Below are 7545 nucleotides of genomic sequence, written 5' to 3'. Positions count from 1 at the left end.
TGTACTTTCATCTTCCTCGGGAACTCTTCAGCCTCTTCTTCGGACACAGGTTTCTTGGTTGCAACTGGGTTGGTTCTTCTTAGCTCCACCGAAGCAAAACATCGACCTGATCGAGTCAACCCTTGCGCTTCACAACTGACTTCTTCCACCTGTTTTCCTTTGTACATCACCACCGCCTTTTCATATTTCCAAGGCACAGCCCTGCTGTCAATCATCGGCAGCTGGACCACAGGCTTTATGGTCACCAGTTCTCTACATACCCCTTTTAACACGACTGCCGGTGTGGGCGGGATCCCTGATATTACCAACTTGCTTGGCTCGGGTTTGCTTGTTATGGCGGACGGGCTCTTTCCCAATATCACTACCGGCTTGACGCCTTCTCCCTGTGACTGTACACTCGTCCCTCCACTGGTCGAGACTTCTTTTGGGGCGGCTTGGATCATCATCACTGTTTGTGAGGGTTTTCTCAACTCTCCTCCCTCACACACCAACTCAATCATGTGAGTTTTGTGGTGCGCTGGCAGTGGGTTTTGGTTGATGTTAGGAGCTTCTGGTGTCTGGACCTCGATCTTATTGGTGTCGATAAGATCCTGTATGGCATGCCTTAACTTCCAACACTTCTCGGTGTCATGCCCGAGCATCCCTGAGCAGTATTCACAACTTATTGATCGATCCAAATTCTGAGGTGGGGGATTTGGTTCTCGAGTCTGGACAGGACTAACCAAACCCAATTGCCTCAGCTTGTGGAACAAAGCGGTGTAGGTTTCTCCCAACTCCGTGAAAGTTCTCTACTTCCGCAACCTATCATTCCTAGCATCTGGATTTCCCCAGAAGCCTGCCCCTGAAGGGTTTCTATACGCCCTCGGTAGAGGATAGGTGTTTTGTGGTAGTGCATATATGTTCTGGAGAGCCGGCGCGCGCCATTGTGGGCGAACCGGAGGCTGAGTGTATGCTTAGGCCTAGTGTACGGAACAATGTGGTTCTCGAGGTGGATAGAAATTTTGTGGTGGGTTGTATGGGTAGTTTGACCTGTGAGGTCTGGGTTGGTTGTAGTGCGTCCTGCCAGTCCTGGACCAACTGCCTGCCTCGATCGTGGCAACCTCTTCTTTCTTTCTTCTCAGCGCACCTCCCGTGCCGCTTTGAATAGCCTGGGTTGTGGCTTTGAGTGCCGAGTAGTTCAAGATTTTGTCATACCTCAGACCCTCTTCTATCATGATCCCTATCTTGACCACCTCATTGAAAGATTTTCCAACTGTTGTCACCAAGTGGCCAAAGTAGGTTGGATCCAATGTTTGTAAGAAATAGTCCACCATCTCTCCCTCTCTCATGGGAGGATCGACTCTAGCTGCTTGTTCTCTCCAACTGAATCCGAACTCGCGAAAGCTTTCCCCGGGTTTCTTCCCAATTCTTAATAATGTGAGACGGTCAGGGACTATCTCGAGATTGTACTGGAAATGACCTGCAAAAGCCTGCGCCAGATCATCCCACGTGTACCACCTGCTGGAATCCTACCTGGTATACCATTCTAGTGCAGATCCGCTCAGACTTTGGCCGAAATAAGCTATCAACAGCTCATCCTTGCCGCCTGCCCCTCTCATTTTGCTACAGAATCCCCGCAAATGTGCCATGGGATCACCGTGCCCTTCATATAAATAAAACTTAGGCATTTTGAACCCAGCCGGGAGTTGGACGTCTGGGAAAGGGCACAGATCTTTGTATGCTACGCTGACTTGATTGCCCAGCCCGTGCAAGTTCCTGAAGGACTGCTCCAGGATTTTGAACTTTCTCAATACTTCATCTTGTCCAGGGGCCTTAGCCGGCTTCTCAACCTCTGCCGGCACTTCCAAATGTGGATTGTAAGCCTGTGGTTCAGGGGCATGAAACGTAGGCTCGGGGGGATAGTATTATGTATCGTGAGCCTGAAATAATGGCTCACTGGTCGTTCTTTGCAAAGGGGCTGATGTTGGTCCCACAAAAATGGGAATATTGGGTGTTGGGAGAGGTTGATGGGGTGGTGGAGCTTGGGAATCATGAGGGCTTCTTTCTTGATGATAAAGGGGATTTGGGCGGCTTGTGGAAGGGCCGGAGTGAGGATACTCCGGCATGTGCCCCAGTGGTTCAGGGCTCTTTTGGGCTTTGGCTAGGGCTAGCTGCATTGCATTCATCTCTAGTCCCATCCTTTCGATCTTTTCCATTGCTTCTTTTAACAACTGGCTCATTGGCCTTTCTTCCTCATTACTATTCTCTGAAGTAGTCATGCTTGTTGCTACCGGTCCTTTGGATCTGGTTTGGTATGAGTGTGTTGCCAGAGTTCTTTAACAACTAACTTGTCTGGATCAGACAACAACAAACTTTGTTAGCGTTAGAGTTTAACAGATTTGATCATAACACATAGAGGATGCAATGCACCTAGGCAGTTAACCGTTTCTACATGCTTTGCTTCAAACAACATGCGTCATCCCGGTTTGCTCATTCGTCCCTTTTTAAAGTATTTTGGGAAACCCTGTGTTTTATTTTATTTTGTATTTTCTTTTCTTTCTTTATTAAAAGCGGTCGAATCTTATGGGGATTGCCTACGTATCACGTCCCCGCGTGAATCAGACCAGGCGTAGTTCTGCCTCAAAGTAAAGACGTACAAAATTCTTGTGAAATCATTGAATTCATTCTCAAAATTTTGCTATTACAAATTACTTCAAACAAAGAATAGCAACAATACAGACTCCACGGTTCTTTGACCCTATTTGATTAAAGGAAAAATAGAAAACAACATATGGGAATGCAACAAAGCCAAGTGACAGGATTTCGACCACGGATTAATTTTCCAACTTAGGGATCCACGAGGCATCATTCGGCCTTTTCCCGGCTCTAGGTGTGAGGTCTTTCTGCAAGCTTTTTAATTCATTCATGATCCGGTGGACGCTGCCCATGACGGAAGCAAGAAGGGTCTTCCGAGGCATTTGCTCGCATGCCAGGCATTTCATGTAGATGTAATGCCCAATTTCGTCGATCCTTCCTCGAATATCGTCCCTTTCTGCGAACAACTGCCTTATCTGTCGGCTCTTTAATCCTAGCGTTTGTGCATTGGTGGCGAGCTGATCCTGGAACATCTCCATTTGCCTTTCCATCCTGGTCATTGCATTGTAATAGCGTCTTCTGTCGGCTTGGGCATATTGTGTTTGCTTGAAGATCCGCTCTTGCAGAGCGGAATTCGTTTCCTTTACCGCTTTGACGCTCAGTTCACAATCCCTCATGACTTGCTTTAGGCGCTTCCTCCGGGCCATTGTACCTTTTACCCACTTGGTCCGCAGTCTTGCTGTGCTAGCCTCGGATCTTTCCAAATCTTCCTGGCATTCCGCAACCTGATCCTTTAACCCCTGCTATTAGTCTTTTATCCGCCCGGCTCCTTGGCTGGTTGTCGGCCTCCTTTCCCATCTTCCGGATCTGAGCTTTGAGGACTTCGCATTCTTTGGTTAATCTGTTCTTCTCTCCTTTGTGGGAGTCGGACTGTAATTGGTATTCAAACTTCATGTCTTGAACTTGCTGTTTGAGTTTGCCTGTTTCGGCGAGATATTCCCGCTCTTTGGCCAACCAGCCCCACTGCTCTTGTGAAGATCTGGCAAACTCTTGCAGGTGAGGTCTTTTGGTCAGCCTTCCAGATGATGGCTCCCCTTTGTACCAGGCCTGATACCCGGGCGAAACCTCCCCTTTTGCCTGATTCATTACACAAGTATTTGCTTCTAAGTATTGACACTGGCTCCAAATTTGGCGAACCCTCGCTTCAGGAAATTGGCCGTTGGGACTGATCTCAATCACCTGGGTGCTTAAATCCTTGTCTTTCGGCACTATCTGACACCTCCCAAGTTGCCTTAAAACCCGATGCGGCGCATATGGTTGAATGCTCTTAAGTCCCATTAAGAGAAAATGGGGCCTGGCTGCTGGCATGTATATGACTTCGTCGATTGGTAACCATCCTAGCGCCCACTGTATTTGACTGGCGTCGAGGGTACGGAAATATGAGGTCCATGTTGTGACTCCTTCAGGTAGGTAGGTCTCATTCACTCTGGTATAGAACTCCTCTATGCAGGTCCTTTCAGCGGATCCATGGTTCAGAAACTAGGCTCGGTGACATAGGTGTTCGGTCATCCACATTTGCAACAACAAATTGCAACCTTCGAAAAAACTTCCTCCGGCTTTGTAAGACGTGAGAGCCCGGAACATATCAGATACTATCATGGGCGCCAACGTACTATCTCTTTGTGTGAGCAACGTACTGACGACCCCTGCTATCTTTATGTCAATATTCCCGTCTTTTCTTGGGAACACTAAGAGCCCTAAGAAAGTTATCATGAAAGCAATCCGTCTATGTTCTTCCCACTTTTGACGATTACTTTTGCTGCATAACTGGTTTTCTGGCTTGTCGAATCCTCCTATGTGACCATATCTTTGATATATGAAACTCATGCTGCAAAAACCTTTCGCCAAGTCAGGGTTATGAATTGTTCTGACTATCTTTAAGGAGTCCAGAAATCGGTGTATTGCTACATCTCTTGGAGCAATCAGATATTTGTGCCTCAAAGGAGTCTCAGCGCTGCCGATATACCCTGCTATTTCTTCTAAAGTTGGAGTAAGTTCAAAGTCCGAGAAATGGAAGAAATTGTGCGCAGGATCCCAGTGGGGGACTAGTGCCCTTATGATATCTCCTCGTGGCCTGATATCCAATAAACCCGTGAGGCCTTTCAGATACTTCTTGATTTCGTCATGCCCTTCTTTGCCTAAATCATTCCACCAGAGCCGCAATTGGAGGGGGATTTTATTCATGATTGAAAAGGGTTCATTTGGAGTCGTGCTCATTCTGCACATTTATTAATAAGATTTTAACAAGCGAAACTTATTCTGATAACAACAAAAATATATGCAATTTTTCTCGAAAGGATTTCTGAACACGACCTCTCAGCACTTCATGAACGAAGATTTTAAGGTTGTGTGAGAAAAAAACGAGGTGGCCGTTTGTACCAAGGCAGCTTTCATGAGTTCCTTTCAGGAACATTTGGCTATTTTTGACATAAGCGGCATCACCCGGACTTGTTTATGACTCTTTAAAATTTGACATATTCGTTTTTGCTATTTTTTGTAAAAGGGGGAAGTTACATTACTAGACTTATTTATGACAAAATTAGAAATCTTTGACATGTTTTTTTTTCTTTTCCTTTTTTTATTTATTTATTATATTTTTCATTTTTCTTATTTTAGAAACAACTGAAAACTTTCTAAAAAAAGTCGATAATGGAAAATATTTTTGGATTATTTGTTTTGAAAATTGGGATTCTAAAAACTTTTGGCAAGACAAATGTTCTTGCAATAGATAAAGATATATATTCATTTTTGGAAATAAAACTTTTGGATAATATATGCATGTATATATTTGTGACAAATAATGAAAGGCTCTTTTTTTTTTTATTATTATTATTATTATTATAAAACCCATTTTAGAAATAAGAATCTTTTTGATTTTTATTTTTATAACAAGACAAACTATATATTTCTATATTTTCCGAAAAACAAAAACAGAACCACGATTCTCTTTTTTTTCCTTTACCTTTAATAAAACAAACTAATAAGACGTTTTTTTTTCTTCTTTTTTTTTTCAAAATTTTGGCAGAGTTTTGACAGTATTTGAGTATTGGTTTTTTTTCAAAGATAACCAATCCATTCCTTAACCGCTATTTCCCTGTTTTCCAATTTCACAACATTCGTACTATTCAAAACACCGGTCAGCATGCGTGCACGAGACAAATAAATGCACGGAAAACAAATAGGATGCATCAGGATGGCCTTTTCATATCGGGTCGCTAGTCCTAGACGGACCCAACCCCTGTGTTGAGTCCCCTAAGTCAAATGCAAAGTGATGCAAATAAGCGTTCCTACTAGGGATCCGGCATGTAGTCACGTTATTTTATGTTCAAAACCTGGGTCGGTGTTCTAGACAGTGTACCCGAGCGGACAACTCGAGCTGGGGAAGGAGCTCCTTTCCGGGAACCAAAAGGCCAGCCGGCTTAGAAGCTTTCCGAGCCTCTTTTATTTAGGGTATGACACTAACAGAATAAGGAGTCTCAACCAGTAAGCACATCCCCGAAGGTAAGAAGAGAAAGGTTTCGGCACAGTTTACATATAGTTCAAATATTATCAAAGCAGTAAAAGCAGCATTTAGCACATTAGGCTCAAAACATGTAATAAAATCAGATAATAAATAAAGCCAAATAATAACAATTATTCTAAGCTCGAATTCTTAACCCTGAACCAATGGTTCTGAGTAGGGATTTTATGATCCCCAGTAGAGTCGTCAGAGCTGTCACACCTCCTTTTTCCGCACCCGAGGGGGGCAGGGGAGTTTTTCCCAATTAAAGGACAATCGAAACGGGATTGGTTTATTTATTTCAGAGTCGCCACTTGGGAGGTTTAGGGTGCCCAAGTCACCAATTTTAATCCCGAATCGAGGAAAAGAATGACTCCATATTACAGTCTGCGTACCAGAAATCCGGATAAGGAATTCTGTTAACCCGGGAGAAGGTGTTAGGCATTCCCGAGTTCCGTGGTTCTAGCACGGTCGCTCAACTGTTATATTCGGCTTGATTATCTGATTTTATACATATATGAACTTATGTGCAAATTTTAACTTTCACCGCTTTCATAATTATTATTATTTTTACAAGGAATTGCAACGTCGTGAAAACATACCTCGAATCACGTTACATCAATGTACACGTGATTGTTGACATATCTCGACTCGGCTGAGATTTGGATTTGGGTCACATAAATGTGCACCCGAGTTAAGGAAAATAAATTATTAAAGGCGCGCTTAAAGCAACTAGCGTATTGTTATTTTGGGGAAAGCCATGAAATTCGCTAAACGGCATGTCCCGAATTCTAAGTATTTTTATATATATACATTTAGAGGGCCCCGCACTTTGTACATTTTTGTTTGTCGAGGCTCGTCTCATTCCTTATGAAAAGAATTTGCAACGTCATGGAAATGCATCTCAGACCACGCCACAATCAATGCACCCGTGGTTAGAGACACATTTCGATTCCGTTGAGATTTGGATTTGGGTCACATAAATGTGCACCTGAGTTTAAGGAGATACCATTATTAAGTACGCGCTTAAAGAGACTATCGCGTTATTATTCTGGGAGGGCCGTGAGATTTGCTAAACGACCCGTCCTGGAAACTGAATGCTTCGATAATATACATTTAACGAGGGCCCCGCAGCTTATGCGTTTTTATTTGTCGAGGCTCATCTCGTCTTTATTTTAAAAGGATATCCTATAGCAACTACGTTTCTTGTCGTATTTGTCTCTACTAATTGAAAGCGGAGATAGTCCTAGTTAATTATATGCTTGCAGGTCATTTATAGCAGGATTCAGAATGCTTAAAAAAATCAGAAACGAGGCTGCGCCCCACAGACAAGCGATCGAATCTCATGGGCCCAAACCCAGTTTGTGCGGGATTGGCCAGGCTTGGGCCACTGATTTTCCGACGAGGCCTGC

This window comes from Nicotiana tabacum, chromosome 18 (genome assembly GCF_000715075.1).
Source record: "Nicotiana tabacum cultivar K326 chromosome 18, ASM71507v2, whole genome shotgun sequence".
NCBI lineage: Eukaryota > Viridiplantae > Streptophyta > Magnoliopsida > Solanales > Solanaceae > Nicotiana > Nicotiana tabacum.
Note: the sequence above shows the minus strand (reverse complement) of the source record.